At 43.1% G+C, this 19,221-nt stretch overlaps 1 protein-coding gene and 1 long non-coding RNA gene across 2 annotated transcripts in view; one reads left to right on the plus strand and one right to left on the minus strand.

Moving 5' to 3' along the window:
• The window catches only part of LOC126259751 (uncharacterized), a 225,486-nt gene that overhangs the window by 182,217 nt on the left and 24,048 nt on the right, over nt 1-19,221 (minus strand). The window lies entirely within an intron of this gene.
• LOC126259750 (uncharacterized) overlaps nt 15,090-19,221 on the plus strand; it is a 30,619-nt gene continuing 26,487 nt past the window's right edge. The window contains exon 1 of the mRNA XM_049956742.1: nt 15,090-15,224. The gene's annotated coding sequence lies outside the window, so the exon portion shown is untranslated. The remainder of the gene's footprint in view (nt 15,225-19,221) is intronic.

Genomic DNA, 19,221 nt, shown 5'->3' on the forward strand with positions numbered 1-19,221 from the left:
ACACTACTAGCATGAGATAAGTTGAGGATTTGGATCTGATGGGAAGCGTGTCCGGATGGATGATGCGGATAAGGCGATCGCTCGCATGAAGTGGGAATTCCGAGTTAGAGTCCCGATCCGGCACAAATTTTCACTTGTCAGCATTAAATTTATTTGAATGCCCAGTTGCGGCCGAAGTCTTCGTTTCTCTTAAAATCTTATCAACTGTCTCTCTGACCAAATTTTCATTGTATCTTTACACGCCCTCTGGCGGGAATTTCCGAATGATTGTTTAATTCTGCATTTCCCATCACGTTCCTGTTTGCCTGAAACTCTTGCCGTTTCGTTTACAGTTGCCTTGCTCCATTTGAGACTTTCATTGAGGGGCGGAAATACACTGAACACCCCAGTGAACACGCTCTCTAAGCGATAGGGTAAGGACGGTACCACACCTAAAGGCCACCATTTGCAGCTCTATATGTTTGCTTGTGAATGGATGATCACGAACGAGGCGCTAGGATTAAAGAGGCTGTAAGAGAGGGACGCAGTCTTTCTTCCCTATTGCTCAATCTGTAGTAGTAGTGACAGAAATAAAATAAAGCTGCAGGTGTCGGATTAAAATTCAGAGTGAAAGGATATCAGTGATAAGATTCGCTGATACCATTGCTGTACTCAGTAAAAGTGAGGCAGTGTTCCAGAAACTGCTGAATGAAGTGAACAGCCCAGTGAGTACAAGACATGGACTGAGAGCAAATAGCAAGACGAAAGTAAAGAGGAGTAACAGAAACGAGTATTATCGATAAACTTGAAAATAAAATTGGGGACGACAGAGTAGACGAAGTGAAAGAATTCTGCTACCTTATAAGTAAGTACTCGAATAAAAATGAATTTTAATACAACACATTTTTAAATCAGACTAAAAAGTATCAAATAATTTCTCTTATCCCCATACAGATTTATAACTCCAAATGGATAGTCCTAATTTAATTTTGTGATTGTGAATTTTTAATAGCTATGAAAGTACTTGTAAGATTTAAAACGAAAAACGTGGGGCGCATGTTTTACGTACCTGCACTCTGGCGTATAACAAGATTTTTTGTGACAAGCTACCTAATGTTCCGTAATTAACGGAAACGAGGCATCGAATCCGAGGACCAAAGCTTACCGATAGAATATAGATAGTTACAATTTGATCGTTATCGCATGAGTGTTTCTTGTGAACAGCAACGATCGAAATGAAAAAAAAGGTAATAAATTAAATATTCACTGTAGTTACCCGTAATTTGGTATACTAAAGTTGTTTGAATGAATTTAGACTGCGGAATAAAAATTGTCGCCAGCTCCAAGAATAGCAAAAGCTCTGTTGGTAAACGACTGCAGGGAGTTTCAAATCATACAAATACTGGGCAAGAATGATAATGCTGAACAAAATGCACTTTGGCGAGCGTAGATGTAGATCGGTCTTAATTTCAGGAAGAAATTTCTGACGATGTACGTTGCAGCACAGCGCAGTATGAAGCTGAAAGGTGGAGCGTGGGAAAACCAGAAGAAAAAAGGACTGAAACGAGTTAGATGTGACGCTGTAAAAGGAGAGTGAAAATTAAATGGACTGTAAAGATGAAGAGAATCTCCACACAGTCGGCTAGGAAATGAATATGTGGAAAACACCGGCTGGAAGAAGGGAGAGGATGATATGACATGTGCTGAGACATCAAGGAATAAATTCCACGGCACTAGAGGGAGCTGTGGAGTGTAAAAACTGCAGGGTAAGACGGAAATTGGAATACGGTTTATACAAAAATGACTGAGGATGTTGAATGTAGGACGTGAGCTAAAGTTTAGTCAAAGGAGGGCCGCAAACAACCAGCAAGAAGAGTGATGAAAAAAAGGCTGGCAGACTTAGTGATCACTGCCGGCCAGCTGTTTGAAGTTCTTATCGAACAGTATCTGTAAGCAAGCATCAACAGGTCGAACCCGGAGGAGAATTTTCCATCGGTGATTTGAACAGAAGGGCTCTTGGTGCCGGTTCGGATAAGCATCCATCACATCTTGAGCATTAATAGTAAATTTTGAGATCCGCACAGACAATTAATTAGCTGGTAGGGTTATCACTGATAACCAGCAGGGTGGTCTACTGACGTGGCGAGAATAATTGAAACAACCTTCGTATTAAAGTCAGTCTAGTTTAGATTTCAAAGACTTCTTGAGCGCAAATGAAGGTGGTCAAAGCCAGAAATAATATGGTTCCTACGAGGGGTTCGGCATTAAATCTGAGTAATCCTAATTCGGGGAAAGAAGGGATAAATTTTTGAAAGATGGCCTCTAGGGCGTGCAAAGAAATCGCCTCCAAAACCACAGATGTACTACATCAGTAACTGAAAATCCAAAAGTTCTGAAGGCAACAAAGTGAAACATATTCGCAATGGCGACGTAGTTGATCGCAATAAAAAGAAGACGCCTCGACATATTTGAATGTCGAACTGACGGTCAACAGCGTTTTTATGAGAACTGAGTAGTTTCCCTAGCGGACCGATTGGCGAGATGTAGCTGACAGACAGTCTCTATACTGAAAATAGTAGCTTGAACATGAGATCGGCGAATATCAAATGGGGATTCGACCATTTTTTGGAACAGATCTTCAATTTAGAAGAAACACTGAAATACTCGTATAAGATACCTCGAAACAGTCCAGTTATTTGTATTTTCGTCAACTTCAAGAAGTCATATGACTCGGTTGACGGACAGTCGCTTTTCGACATCCTAGAAAGGCCTAAAAGGCCCCAAACCAGTAAATCTCAGCATCAAACACTCACAAACACAGAGCCCAAAGTAAAATTTATGGGTACATATATGAGCCCTTGGCATTTAACACCTGTTTCACCAAGGAAGTGGCCTGTTCCCACGTCTCTTCAATCTCATCTTATATAAAGTCATTAAGGAATGAGATAAAGAATTAAAAAACCAAAATATCCGGAAGCTACTTGGAGGAACAAAAGATGTTATTAAGATCTGTTCCTCACCTTTAGCAACGATTTAACGATACTAGCGGAATGAGTTTACAGCAACCAAATGGAACTCCTCAAAGTAAACACTGGATAAGGTGGCCTAGAAAGATCTATTGAAAATAATAAGTTCATCTGCACTAAATTTAACGTTTCGAAATTGAAACGATTTACCGTCAGATCAAAAAGGTTAGAATTTCAAGTATCTCGGTGAATCACAGAAGCAACGTATCTAGCAAAAACTCAGAAGAGTGCACGGGAGAATGCAGAACATCTACAACAAAAAGTACATGCCCACACATACAAATGTTAGGCACTACAGTACGGTGGTCAAACCTGAAGCTCTATAAGCGAGCAAAACTTTAATTCTCATGACAGAAGACGATCTGGAAAACATCGTAAAAAAAAAAAAGAACGGAGGATTACGAGGAAAGTTCTTGGCACAGAAATCACGTAAAGCAACCGAGGAGATATCAAACCTGGTAGCAGACATTACAAAACTAAGTATAAAAGTTTGGACGTATTCAAAGGGTTTTAGTAATGAGATTTACACACAATAGCCCTATATAGGACAATTAGAGAATACACTACGGAACCAACAAATTAAAAAGTACATCGAGAAAGCTCCGATAGGTGTACTAGACATCAGTCTGTTCAGTCAAAAGGTAAACATTGGGTAGCACAGCCAGAGAGAACAAAGAACCATAAAATCAATAACCAAGTGATCAATAACCAAGTGAACTGAAGAAATAGAAACACCTCACGGATAAAGAATGACAGCCACATGGAAAATCAGGAAAACTAATTAATCTAAAAGCACGGCTTGATCCAACAGGGCCGACATGCCAGTACTCAATATTAACTGTAGATCTGTAAAACTGTCGTGTCTTTCTGTTTGTGTGTTTGAGCGCATTTTTCCAAAACTATTACACGAATTTTCGTCGGATTTTTGTTTGGAGCACCGTATAGGCTTTAGTTCATCAAAATCGGACCACGGAAAAAAAGATATCGTAATTTAAAATGTTATCCTTACGAATATTGCTTGCTTGTTTTACAGGGGGTTGGGTTTCTTTGGGGAAGAAGACCAGACATCGAGGTCATCGGTCTCATCGGATATGGGAAGGGCGGGGCAGGAAGTCGGCGTGCCCTTTCAAAGGAACCATCCCGGCATTTGCCTGGAGCGATTTAGGGGAATCACGGAATACCTAAATCAGGATGGCCGGACTCGGGATTGAACCGTCGTCCGCCCGAATGCGAGTCCAGTGTCTAACCACTGCGCCACCTCGCTCGGTACGAATATTGTAAATGGGAAAGTAACTCCGTCTGCTACGTATTCACGACTATCCCGCTGAAACGATTTCGATGAAATTTTGTATGGTGGTAGCCTGAACCCTGAGGAAGAACTTATGCTACTTAAGAAAGATTTTAGTACAAGATACTTATTGATTTGAAGAATATTACAGGACTAGGGGAAAATATTTAATCTTCGAAAAAGCTATTTACTCTTTGACTTTTCATCTTTATCATACTTATGAAAATGTTTTTGTTGGTTGGGCAGACACGTGACGGTGGCTGATGTTATTGCGTACAGTAGCTTATTTACTGTCCCTCATCATAACAAAACTGCTGATATGTGAGCACAGCTGCAGTAACAACTAATAATAATTATAATAATAATAACAATAATTGTAAAAATGGTGATGGTGTAGAAAGGGATTAACTTGGAGCCGGTGTGTGTGTGTGTGTGTGTGTGTGTGTGTGTGTGTGTGAGTGTGTTTTGGAGAGAGAGAGAGAGAGAGAGAGAGAGAGAGAGAGAGAGAGAGAGAGAGAGAGAGAGAGAGATTGTACACGGAGTTATGCCTAAATTAGCATATAAAATAATTGAAGGTGGTTCAACATTAATGCAAGAAACAACAATGAAAAAGGCCAGTTTGTTGCCATATTTTCCGATGAGAAACTGTACTGCTTTGTTCTCTGAACTGACACTTTTAACATCAAAAGGAGGAATCATTAGAGTAAGGAAAGTGCACTCCACACAGAGGCATGGAACCTACATATACACTGTGTACTAAGCATTATTTAATTATATTAATAAATTTTACTGTTAACGACAGTTTCAGTGGCACAGATATTTTTAATTTATTTTATTTTTATTGATGTCACGGCAAGAACGATAGGACATATGCGGGCGCGGAGACTTGCGGACACCTTAGAGTTGTGGACAGAATCGGTTCACGGAAGGACTACCAGGTCGTAAGGGATAAGTCCCTCCCACCACCCCTCAGCGCAGTGTGAAGGTACACAAGTCCCTGTGCTTACTTTGCTTCCGAAGTTTCTAATGTGACTATCAGTATCGAAGTTGTTACTTGGAACAAGGACTCATTTCAATGGTTACGTGCATCGGAAATTTAGTCTGATGATCGCAAGAGGAGGAAGCATTGGAATATTTGAGAAGTGCCTTAAGTGTTCTGTGTGGACTACCTGACGTCACAGCTCTTGAGGTGAAGAAGCAAATGGAGAGAGCGAGGAAGAGGGCTCGAGCGGAAACTACTCAATTATGCGAGATATACGTGGACGAAAGGGGGAATCTTCTTAATGAAGGTTATGACTTAGTTGAAATGATGCGTCTCAGAGAATATGAAAAAAGCCTTGCGTTATCACTGGAATTAAGTGCGTTGGAACCAACAAGAGCCCAAGAACTATTCTGAAACTGATCTCCATGAAGGTGTTTTAAAACTGGGTGACGGCAGTAGTTTTCTTCTGAAAGGTGATAGATTACAAGAGAAGATACTTATTTTTAGTGTAAGCAAAGAAAAGAAAGTTTAGAAACGCCTTATCATATTTTTATTGATGAGGAGTCATAGCTAGTAAAAATGCAACAGTCGCTTACTTGTTCTTCAACATCTTGGCCTCTTGAAATCACGTCGCCAAATGAAAATGCTGACATAACTATCGATGGTATGAGAGTGGTTTCAGTACATTGAAGGACTGATAATGCAGTATGGTTAACAAATATTGACCGTGTGGAGGCCTCTAATGTACTGGCAGTGCCAGGAGAGATGTAGTTTGAATACGGGTATTTGTGAACACCTCGAGCTTGAGGAAGGCGAGGGACTGCTGCTGAAATCATTTGGCAATGATGGTGTCTGCAAATCACCAGCAAACTCTGCAGTCCGCATATCTCTGTGTCCAAATTTATGTGACATTCAAACAATGCTATACAGTAAATGCATGGTTTCACGGTGACATGCACTGATAAAATTCTCTCGAGCTTCCAGAAGCGTGAGGTGGTTTAAAATCCATAAGCTTTCGGCCGAGTACTCCTCGGTCATTGTCAGGTGGTGACGTCTTTTGGCCTTATATAGCCGCGCTGCCTTCTGTGACATCACTGGTGCTCGCTCCAGGTAATGTTGTGCGCCCGCATCAACCTTCCGATGGCCTGGTCCCAAGACGTGTTTAGCTGTAGGCCGCTGTCTTTATTGAGGATATTGCCCCAAATTTTTGTCTCGATTGATTCTTTAATTATCCCAGAAATTACTATTCCATGTAACAGCTGGCCTCTTCGAATGCAATACGATGTTCATTTTCTAGAGCGTGCTCAGTTATCGCTAATTTCTCAGAGTACCGCAGGGGAAAGCAGCTCTAGTGCTCTACAGAGCACTGTTCAATAGTACGCACAGTCTGTCCGACATAAAACTGTACACGTCCACACGGTATTTTATATACTCCTGGCATTGTGAGGCCTACATCGTCTTCCAATGGCCTCATGAATTGTCGAATTTTTGCTGTGGGAGCCCTCAAGTCCGCATCGATTTTATGCCTCTATAAAAGCTGTCTAATATTTCCTGTTATTGAGCCACAGAACGGCACAAACGCATGCTTCTTCGAGTCCTCTTCGGGGTCTTTCTGCTTCCGTGTTTTCGGAAAGATGGCTTGCGAAATCTGTCGGCTGTTGTAGGCGTTTTCTTTGAATACTTTCCGTAAGTGGCTCTGTTCCTTCGGCAGGTTTCTGCAACGGATGGTGACAGCTGTTAGCGTGCAGATATCGGTCCGTGTGGATGTCTCAGCCACGTGTTTACCCGAAACACACCCACACGGACGGATGTCTGCACGCTAACAGCTGTCACCATCCGTTGCAGAAATGTTCTGTTCTGACGACGTTGGTGCTTCGGGATAAAACCTTCTCAGACGCTAAAGACCTACCGATGGAACTGATCCACTTCCGGAAATTATTCAAGGAAAACGTCTACAACAATCGCCAGATTTTTTAACGTTTTCACAATTCGCGAAATGTGGTACACTTCCTAAAGCTGCATTTACACTAAGCACAACAGTTTCACGAGGTAAGCATTGCATAGTGTAAATATGATCATCACTGTGAAATGTGTTGCTTGAGGCTGTTTCGCGATGAACCAGACCCCTGTCGGCTTTTTGGTACGATTCTGGGTGCAAAATGACGTCTCTCGCTTGTCTCTTTTCATGTACTGTATCTGTCGTTCTCTGAACCAGGAGAAAAGCATTCGCCTCTTCGAATTTCACAACAGTGGTTAGCCTTTGCAGGATCTCAAAGAAAACGTCCATCACAAATTGTGAGGAAAAGGAGGATGTATGGAAGAATTTACAAACCAGCAACCAGTCTCAACTTCCGAATCAAGAATGAAAACTTCGTTGGGGGCATACAGAAGCGACAGGTCGATGGAGAATAAAAACAGGATCAGTGAATCGTGTATGCAAATTCTATATTGTATATGTGCACATATTTATTATTTTGTAACTTTTTACAGTATGCTTATTTATTATTCTCTATTACAATTGTGTTAATAAAACAAACCTTTTTTATAGGCAGCGTGAATGTACACTCCTGGAAATTGAAATAAGAACACCGTGAATTCATTGTCCCAGGAAGGGGAAACTTTATTGACACATTCCTGGGGTCAGATACATCACATGATCACACTGACAGAACCACAGGCACATAGACACAGGCAACAGAGCATGCACAATGTCGGCACTAGTATAGTGTATATCCACCTTTCGCAGCAATGCAGGCTGCTATTCTCCCATGGAGACGATCGTAGAGATGCTGGATGTAGTCCTGTGGAACGGCTTGCCATGCCATTTCCACCTGGCGCCTCAGTTGCACCAGCGTTCGTGCCGGACGTGCAGACCGCGTGAGACGACGCTTCATCCAGTCCCAAACATGCTCAATGGGGGACAGATCCGGAGATCTTGCTGGCCAGGGTAGTTGACTTACACCTTCTAGAGCACGTTGGGTGGCACGGGATACATGCGGACGTGCATTGTCCTGTTGGAACAGCAAGTTCCCTTGCCGGTCTAGGAATGGTAGAACGATGGGTTCGATGACGGTTTGGATGTACCGTGCACTATTCAGTGTCCCCTCGACGATCACCAGTGGTGTACGGCCAGTGTAGGAGATCGCTCCCCACACCATGATCCGGGTGTTGGCCCTGTGTGCCTCGGTCGTATGCAGTCCTGATTGTGGCGCTCACCTGCACGGCGCCAAACACGCATACGACCATCATTGGCACCAAGGCAGAAGCGACTCTCATCGCTGAAGACGACACGTCTCCATTCGTCCCTCCATTCACGCCTGTCGCGACACCACTGGAGGCGGGCTGCACGATGTTGGGGCGTGAGCGGAAGACGGCCTAACGGTGTGCGGGACCGTAGCCCAGCTTCATGGAGACGGTTGCGAATGGTCCTCGCCGATACCCCAGGAGCAACAGTGTCCCTAATTTGCTGGGAAGTGGCGGTGCGGTCCCCTACGGCACTGCGTAGGATCCTACGGTCTTGGCGTGCATCCGTGCGTCGCTGCGGTCCGGTCCCAGGTCGAGGGGCACGTGCACCTTCCGCCGACCACTGGCGACAACATCGATGTACTGTGGAGACCTCACGCCCCACGTGTTGAGCAATTCGGCGGTACGTCCACCCGGCCTCCCGCATGCCCACTATACGCCCTCGCTCAAAGTCCGTCAACTGCACATACGGTTCACGTCCACGCTGTCGCGGCATGCTACCAGTGTTAAAGACTGCGATGGAGCTCCGTATGCCACGGCAAACTGGCTGACACTGACGGCGGCGGTGCACAAATGCTGCGCAGCTAGCGCCATTCGACGGCCAACACCGCGGTTCCTGGTGTGTCCGCTGTGCCGTGCGTGTGATCATTGCTTGTACAGCCCTCTCGCAGTGTCCGGAGCAAGTATGGTGGGTCTGACACACCGGTGTCAATGTGTTCTTTTTTCCATTTCCAGGAGTGTATATAAACCTATCTTCTAGATTTTCGGACCGATCGGTAATATTATTCAAAATTTTCTCCATAAGCAGGCCGCCATATTAGCGTTTACGGAATAATTCCTTACTGCACCACCTCGCTTCGATTTCTATATCGAATACGGCATGGTGCTGAGAGCGGACATGATACGGAAGGACGACAGAACGCGCCCACATTGTTCTCTCGTCTAAACTGGAGGCTCACTCTTTCCGAGCCCCTTTTGTGCAACGTTCCACTCTGTGAAAATGAAAGGATTAGACAGCTGTCTCATGAAACAAACTGCGCAACCCTTTTGCAAGGCAAGTCTCGTGTAGCATAAACTCACTTCAGATACATAACTCTGCACCACTGGGTCGCATTGTTGGTCGCTGCAGCATTCCTAGGATTTAGGGGAATATGACGACATGCGACGCTAATAAGCACCCAGCTCGAGACCCTCATGTTTGCCAAATGCAAACTCAGCCACCAAAAACTCAGCTCCCTGATGTGCTAGTCATTTAGCACCACACCGGGGACACATGGCACATGTTAATTTACGGAGTAGTACGGATTTACGGAGTGCTATGGATGCGGCCTGTACTAAACTCTCCCTTCCTCTCCCTCCCCCACCCCTCCCGCCTGCTGTGTATGACGATTCCCCACCTCGCGATCTGGTGGTCTAAATTGCACCAAATGAAGGCTGCCGCAAAGTGTACTAACACGCTGAACCTGCTTGGCGTCTGTTTCACCCACATTTCATGCGACTGTTATTTGTAACGATTAATTAGGCTACATTTAGTCAAGGTTGTTCCTAGATATTTTGCCACCTTCAGCGAGAATTGAAAAATAACGCCTCCTCACTTTCACTAACAGTCGGTCTTAACGATATCTCTTCCTCCCCCCCCCCCCCCCTTTCCCTACTACTACCGCCAACTAATGGCACAACAATGCAAATGCCCTCCACCAACTAACGGTACAACAATGCAAATCCCCTATTATATACACATCAAAAAAAGTTTTGCATTACCTCGGTTCCGAGAATTCCAGAACCAGTATAGAAAATTGGAATAGAGATCAACATGAACATCATTTCGGCCTTTTTATTACTCATGAAAACCGCACATTACATGTTGTACCATCACACAGCGAGACCTTCTGAGGTGGTGGTCCAGACTGCTGTACACATCGGCACCTCTAATACCCAGTAGCACGTCCTCTTGCATTGATAGATGCCTGTATTCCCCGTGGCACACTATCCACAAGGCAGTGTTGTTCCAGACAGTCTCACTCCTCAACGACGATGCGGCGTAGTTCCCTCAGAGTGGTTGGTGTGTCACGTCGTCCATAAACAGTCCTTTTCGATCTATCCCAGGCACGTTCGATAGGTTCATGTCTGGAGAACGTGCTGGCCACTCCAGTCGAGCGATGTCGTTATCCTGAAGGAAGTCATTCACAATATGTACACGATGAGGGCGCGAATTGTCGTCCATGAAGATGAATGCCTCGCCAATATGCTGCCGCTATGGTTGCACTATCAGTCGGAGGATGGTATTCGCGTATCGTACAGCCGTTACGGCGTCTTCCATGACCACCAGCGGTGTACGTCGGCCCACATAATGCCACCCCAAAACAGCAGGGAACCTTCACCTTGCTGCACTCGCTGGACAGTGTGTCTAAGGCGTTCAGCCTGACTGGGTTGCCTCCAAACACGTCTCAGACGATTGTCTGGTTGAAGGTACATGCGACACTCATCGATGAGGAGAACGTGATGCTAATCCTGAGCGGTCCATTCGGCATGTTGTTAGGCCCATCTGTATCGCACTGCATGGTGCCGTGGTTACAAAGATTGACCCCGCCACGGACGTAGGAAGTAAATTTGGGCATCATGCAGCCTATTGCGCACAGTTTGAGTCGTAACACAACGTCCTGTGGCTGCGCTGCACGTAAAGTATTATTGACATGGTGGCGTTGCTGTCAGGGCTCCTCCGAGCCATAATCGGTAGGTAACGGTCATCTACTGCGGCCCGAGAGACGCATGTCATCGACAGTTCTGTCTCTCTGTATCTCCTCCATGTCCGAACAACATCCCTCTGGTTCACTCTGAGAAGCCTGGCCACTTCTCTTGTTGAGAGCCCTTCCTGGCACAAAGTAACAATGCGAACGCGATCGAACCACGGTATTGACCCTCTAGGCACGGTTGAACTACAGACAACACGAGCGTGTACCTCCTTACCGGTGAAATGACTGGAACTGATCGGCTGTCGGACCCCCTCCGTCTAACATGTGCTGCTCATGAATGGTTGTTTACATCTTTGGGCTGGTTTAGTGACATCTTTGAACAGTCAAAGGGACTGTGTCTGTGATATAATATCCGTAGTCAACGTCTATCTTCAGGAGTTCTGGGAACCGGGGTGATGCAAAACTTTTTTTGATGTGTGTACTTTTAATCACTAAACGAAGGTGCTCAATTTAGATGGCTTGTCCTCAATTTCATTAAAACTGATTGAGGACAACAAATGTCCTCGATTTCCTATTTTTCCTCAGTTTTTGAAGTTCCCCAAAATTATAGAAAATCTCAAGACACCAGCGCAACCAAATTTGGCATCAGTTACTTATTTCATTTAATTGCGAGAGAATGGAATAATAAGGTTGTGGAACTATTTTCTGGGGTGAATCAATTTTTCCTTGAATTTATGCTATACTGATGGGAGACATGCCGAAGCATCAGACTATGTCATCTGGGTAATCGTGGTGTTATTTCGTTTCTGTTTTAAGAAATATTTTTAGAATGAGGAATAAATCTCATCTCTTTCGGTATCCACTTTCTTGTGACTTAGTAAACAAATGACGCCTTGTTTGTATTTTCTATTACGAGTAGCGGCAGCTTTAGTTTTGAGGTAGGTAGCGGCAATGTATTGACTTTTGCCAAAGTAAGTAAAGACTTATTACGTAACGGTTCCGTATGCTTTTGAAAACAGTTCGGTGTTTTAATTGTTCCTCTTTTTCATTTTTTTCTCATTTGCTCAATTTGTTCGCAGTTTGATTTGAAATTAATTTTTCCCGCCCTCTGACGCCACTGAAATTTCGCCGCACTAGACGACCGCCCAGTCTTGCCTATTGGCAGAAACGGACCTGCATTTAGTTCAACAGATTGCTCTTCTGGTAAGTAGCAGTCAATACTATATGGTCAGTCCTTCAATGTACTGAAACCACCATCACACCATAAATAATTATGTCAGAAATATCTTGTTGACCTTATTTCCTTTTAAATTTCGTAACAGCAAGCTATGTTACCCATTCTCCTTAATCCTAAACGTGTATAGCTCTTTGTGTATGAATGTGTGAATTATTTGAAGTGCACATGTGATCAGTATCAGAATAGCGTTCTTGGTTCTCGTTGTAGAGGCGTGGAAACGTCCGTTGAATTTTTCGAAGCTGGCATTTGGCGTGACTGCGCTAGAGACAACAGGTTATCCCACTCTTTGCGTCTTGTTAGAGGCCTGGCACACCAACGCATAAGCTGTGGAAATTGCCGCCGTACTCTTGTTCAAATCTTGTACGGTAAACTGATGAGAGGCTTCAGCAACTGGCACTGGAATTTTTAGCCTCCATCCGATTGGACCAAGTGCCCGGCGCTGGGGTGTCGCTTCTAGGACTTGCAATCCGGCGGCCGAACTCCCCCAAATGGGGCCTCCCGGCCAACAATGCCATACGCTCATTTCATCTTACCACTAGCTGCCCCCTCGCCTTACTCAAGGGATGTTGCACCAGACCACAGCGCCTGGGAAGTTCTAGAAATTTTCTTTGTTAGTTAGTCGGTGTCTGACGCTGAGGTGGGTAAGTCGTGCTACTTTCAAGTGCACTAGGCATAAAGCATTTAGGCTGGGATTCTGGTTAGTCGTTTCGTTTCATAATGTAGGTTGTATCTACAGTAATTATTTTTAAGGAAAATTCGTAGCTAAATTTTGTGTGGGGTAATTTCATCGACATCATCTTAATTTTTGGAAGGACGACTTGATTTCATTATCCACCCACGCTAGGACATTTCATTGTGCTCTCCTGGATTTGGTCAAAAGCCTGGCTTCACATAACAGCTTGCATTTCGTAGGAATTTTACGATTTTCTTTGATGTAGTGAATTTATCTTCTAATGACCTTCTTACCCAACTGGAACGTGTGTTAGTCTGCAGTTTCACAAGAGCGTCTGTATTCCATCCCCCTGATGACACGATCCTTTGCTGAGAGAATTACGCCAAGACAGTTCGTTAAGAATTCGCCTACCTCCCTCCCCATTCCCATAAGAAACCAAATTATTAAGATGACTTTTCTTTGTTAAAAGATTGATAAAATCGAGGAGAGATCATCCTGCTGATTATAAATGTGATCTTTCATAGAATATAGTTCGTTAGTCTTTACCCCCCATATGCCTCCACCTCTACCTACCACCTCCTGTGATTACTGATAACAGGTGTCCTGCTAGAGAAATGTCTTTTAAAATGCGTAATGAAACTCATTCCACGGTCAGTCGTTATGAAGTCGCGTAATTAGATTCTATTGCAAATTTAGAAATAAATCATTGTGACAAACTCTAGTAAATTCCCTTACTGACTTCAGATTACACTGCACACAGTGAAACTTGCAAATGGAGAAACATTGCCTGCTAATAATAATAAGCGCAGTGGCTTCATATAGTTCATGGATATGATGTTTCCCGTATTTTAATTAAAATCAGAATTCAGAATCAGATGGTAATCAAATTATAGGTACTATAAATAAGTAACAGTAAATAAAATGGAAAGAACAATGGGCATCTTTTAGTAGGTATGATTTCTGTTTGCATTTGTAGATCGAAATGAGTCAAATATACAGAACTCGTACGACCAACATTAAATTCGTTTATCAATTTATGCTCAAGGACTCACCACAACTTAGTTCTGTCTATGCCGCTGTCCACTTTTCTGCATGAAATTGTCTGATCATTGTTCACGATACTTGTCTTTGTCCATTTCTACGAAACGTCTTACACAGCCATTTAAGAATGCTAACAAAAAACAATTTTATGATTGAATAAAACGGTTAAGAGGCTCACTATTACCAATAAAATTTATGCTAGTATCGTATTTTACCGAGCTAATTGATCCAACGTCGTAAAATTAATATAAATTATAAGAATTTTGCTGTCCAGAAATTCGTTGTATCGTAGAAGAAAATGTCATAACATACGAGATTACAAATATGATTTACATATGATTGTACAACGGTTCGCCTCAAATCTATGTCCTGTGTAACAGAGAAACGTAACGCGCAATAACTTTGTTCACTTACTTACTTATTTATGGCGTCATTATAATTTCATTAGGCCTTGAACCTCTTTCATATAACAACAACGTAACTTCAACACGATCAATAAAGAGCAATCAAATGTCTTTCCAAAAGGGTGTGAGCCTTTAAGACGCGTGGTAGCAGCGTGCGTCACAACAAATCGTTTTCTCTTTGACCATCTGTTAAAATACTCTTCCCTCGGAGGATATTAAAATAAGTACCTTTGTTTATTAGAATTTCGTACTTGTTATGAAAAAAGAAACCTATCCTCGAAATACTTTCCGTTTTGCGTTCTACATCCGGAATTGTTGCCAAACACTGACTCTACTGTGACGAATATTTTACGTACATTTTTGCGGTATACAGATGTTTGCGACGCAAGTACATTTCGCGGTAAAGATAAGAACGTAAGTTACACGAGGAGTTGGAGACCAATCATGACGCACTGCGGACAGCGGATGTACTTATCTGGCACAGATATCATATGCAGGTGCTATGCTGCTTGGACTTGATTGTTGGTCATTTGTGAATGAGAGGCCCCTTGCCGTGTGTCTCAGTGTTTCCGCAGCTTCGAAGCGAAGAAGGCTGTATGCATTTGTGGTGCCAGGCAGATCTTCAATCTTCTTTGAAGAATAACTGCGGAAGTTCTCGGTGAGTCAAATGTGACGACAGGCTTCTTCAGCTACACCTACACACACACGTTTCACGTCTGTAGTCAGTTTTAGCGGACGTCTTGTAGGCGAATGACCTCGTCATTAGATAAACAGACGGACACGTTTCATTGTTGTTGGAAGTCCTACGAGTAGTGTCGGGTTTTACCGATCGCGGTTCAAATCCCCGCCTGGCAATCCTGATTTAGGTTTTTCGTGGTTTCCTGATATCTTTTAAGGGGAAAATCGGAATCGTTCCTTTGAAAGTAACACTGGCAGCTTACTTCTGCTATCCTTGTTCTATCCAAACAAGTGTCCCGCCTCTGATGAACATTAGGTTAAAGCTCAATAAATACCGTTTACTTTCAGATATTCCTGCCACTACTGAATGCTGTTGTACGTAATGACGGGATCACATACATAGAAGGCTTTTCGTAGTTCTTTATTTTGTTTCGTTGGTAACATCAAAATACATTTATTGCAGAATCATTTCTGAATTTCACAAGAAAAATGACCCTCGTCTTCACACTGTCAGGCAATGATTAGCTACAGTCAAAAGAATATGCCTTTTTCGCGTGAACGTAGATATAAACATAACTTTTCTTCCAAACTACATTTTATTCTATTGAGACTACATTTACACAGAAATACAACCATGTCAAGCCACGAAGACCACACTTTTTAGTGGAGAGGAAATTGTTGTTTGTTTTGTTTATTTACATTCCACTCCTAATACAGGGTGAGTCAGGAGGAAAAGTACACGCTCTGAGAGTTGATAGTGATTCAGAAAAAAAAACTTCATATGGACGTATGCCCTATCCGGAATGGTTTCCGAGATGGAACACATATGGTATAACATCTGTACGTTTTTCTTGAATAACTCGAAAACCTCACATTCCAGCAAAAACGTGCCGCAGTATGAAATTAAACTACGTTAAATTTCTTACAAAAATGTTATATTCATTTTTTCTGCAGGACAAAGAGTTTGCGTGAAGAGAGAGCGAGAATACTGAAAATCTCGCGCGACGCGCGTTCTCTATAGCTTAGGTAGCTTTTGTAGGCCAATTTGCAGTAGTTTTCCGATCTGATAGACCAGAAGCGTTCCGCATCAGACTATTTTTTGGACTTACTCTACACTACTCCGGTATTTTGTAAACAATGACTATGTTTGAATAATACAGAATATAAATATCAATGTACATTCAATGTGTTCTATCTCGGAAACCACTCAGAACTGGGCATATGTCCTTATGAAATTTTTCGTTCAGAGTTAGTAATACTATCACCCCTCAAAGGATGTGCCTTTCCTTCTGACTCACCCTGTATATCATGGCATAAAGAAGGTTTACATGCCACTGTGTCAACTTGGTTAGCCCAATGAAATCTTTACCGTACTCATAGAAGTAAAGTGTAGGATGGTGTAAGGCGTTCACAGATTACTCACTGAAAAGTGGTTCTTGAAATTATGTAAGAAATTTTACGTGGAGAAAACGGAAATTATGTGAAATCTTCCTACAATCGCATCGTGGGAATTGGCGCTGCAGTAAAGGCATTCGACTCGCATTTAAGCGAGGCGAAGTTCAAATCTCAGTTCACCTAGGTTTAGCTTTTCCGTGCTTTGCCTGACAATCCCATTAACTTGAGATTTTGCTTTCTTTCTAATGATCTAGGCGTCGACAATAGGTTGCCATCTACCTTTCTTCTTTTCAAAAAAATGGCTCTGAGCACTATGGGACTTAACTGCTGAGGTCATCAGTCCCCTATAACTTAGAACTACTGAAACCTAACTAACCTAAGGACAGCACACACATCCATGCCCGAGGCAGGATTCGAACCTGCGACCGTAGCGGTCGCGCGGTTCCAGACTGTAGCGCCTAGAACCACTCGGCCACCCCAGCCGGCTTTCTTCTTTTCAGTCGGACGATTCTCTCGGTGACGACACTGGGGCGCAGTGTCTTGAGACACAAAACATCCCTGGATGCCAGTTTGAAAGCTAAATGCTCCACATTGTGAAGTACCTCTATCCTCGCACGTTATATTTGGTATAAGGTTCTATGCCATTTGTCTCCTACTTGTTGTTCCGGTTCGGTAATTCAGCTTAACTGTTCCTCTACAGATTATTACAGTGTCATAGTGTGTCGAACATTGTCTAACCGAAGGAAGACAAAGCACAATTACTCTTATCTCATCGACAATGAGTAGCGGGACTGGCTGTTTGAGATGCTTGTGTGAGAAATCGTTGCCTATATCTGCGTGTCAGCATTACTGAGTTCGGAACACTCACTAACTTATTACTAAAACAATCAAACCGAGAATCCTAATCGGGATTACATAAATGCTCATACTTTCAGTGCGAAGTATAAATCTGAATACATTTGCAAACATTAATGCACAAGCTCGTGTTTATTCGCCTGAACGATGATTTCCTTACGAAAGTGACAGTGAATGCAAAGTTCTTTACCTTAATTATCACTTTTTATCGATTCAATCCTTTACTCACCGCATCATTGCCCCTCCTTCAACGGATATTCTGTAATGAATATAAAGGAACGAGAAGTACTAGTGTTACTACAGCAGCTCAATTATTATGACAGTAAAATACTTGGAGCTCTACAGAGGACAACTGAGGAACACAGGGTATTACATAATACCGCAGTGGTCCAAGAGGCTGAGTGCCGTCTGCGTCCACCCCACCCCCACTCCGTCTTCCTCTCTCTCTCTCTCTCTCTCTCTCTCTCTCTCTCTCTCTCTCTCTCTGAGTCAATGCTCAACCGAATTAGTGCTCCGTGTGGAAACAAAATGAGTATATTCTAATAAGCTGTCCTCTGATACAGTATTAAACGAGGCAGTCATCAATCCGAAGACTTAAATACTACATAACTCTATACTGCGCATGATCCTATAGGAAATAGAATGTTCTTGCCGTAACCTCTTCTATGAACTAGGTCACTCAGTCGATTTTTGGGTGGACCTACCGTTCTAAATAAGGCGCTAAAAATTTGTAATTTTGCAATGTATAAAATTTTGACAGATGGGAAGGTCACATTCAATATCAAAGAAAGTACTACGATCAACGAAGACTCGAACACCATAGGTACAACTGTGTCATAGAAGTTACCCAATGAGGTGGGAAACTTCATACTGATAGATAATTTAGGGCTCGATTTGAGGAGCTCCGAGGTTGAAAAACTGTAATGAAATGTCACAAATCGTGAGCAGGGGTAAAGCTCCTGAAGTATTTTTCCATCGGTGATAATGGTAATCAGAATTCTCGTGGTGGTACGTCGTTGTCGCGATGTCAGACCTGAAGCAGGACGCGTGTATTATTAAATACCGGTACTTATAGTCAGCTGCATTTAGAGACTGCGTTAGATATGAGACCCCATTTTTCTGGCCTCAATACACACTGCATACTGTGTGATAAGAACAAGCGGAAAGGAAACCATAATGTATTTAATCATAGTCTCCTCTTAAATGAGCAAACGATAAACCAAAGCCAAAGTACTTACTAGCGAAAAGGTAGGAGACGAAGTACTGGCAGAAGTAAAGCTGTGAGGACGGGGCGTGAGTCGTGCTTGGGTAGCTCAGTTGGTAGAGCACTTGCCTGCGAAAGGGCAAAGGCCCCGAGTTCGAGTCTCGGTCCGGCACACAGTTTTAGTCTGCCAGGAAGTTTCGTATCAGCGCACACTCCGCTGCAGTGTGAAAATCTCATTCAGCGAAAATATTGTTGAGAAAACAAGATATTTTCTGCTCCTAATACAGATAAACAAATTGCAGTAAACTTCTGTTTAGAATATCTCAAGTTGTTCAGAAAGAGATGTCCACACACAGTGGACAATATTTCCAGAAGTCAGCAACATCTTGGAATTTTATGCTACGTGAGATGAAACACGGTTTTCCTGGTTTGACATGTGTCGTGGAAGCACGTAAACAGATATGGCAAAGGAATTCCCAAACAGCTGGCATACCTGCGGCTGTGAGGTTGCAGCCGATAACGG

The sequence above is a fragment of the Schistocerca nitens genome, chromosome 5 (genome assembly GCF_023898315.1).
Source record: "Schistocerca nitens isolate TAMUIC-IGC-003100 chromosome 5, iqSchNite1.1, whole genome shotgun sequence".
In the NCBI taxonomy this organism is placed as follows: Eukaryota; Metazoa; Arthropoda; class Insecta; order Orthoptera; family Acrididae; genus Schistocerca; species Schistocerca nitens.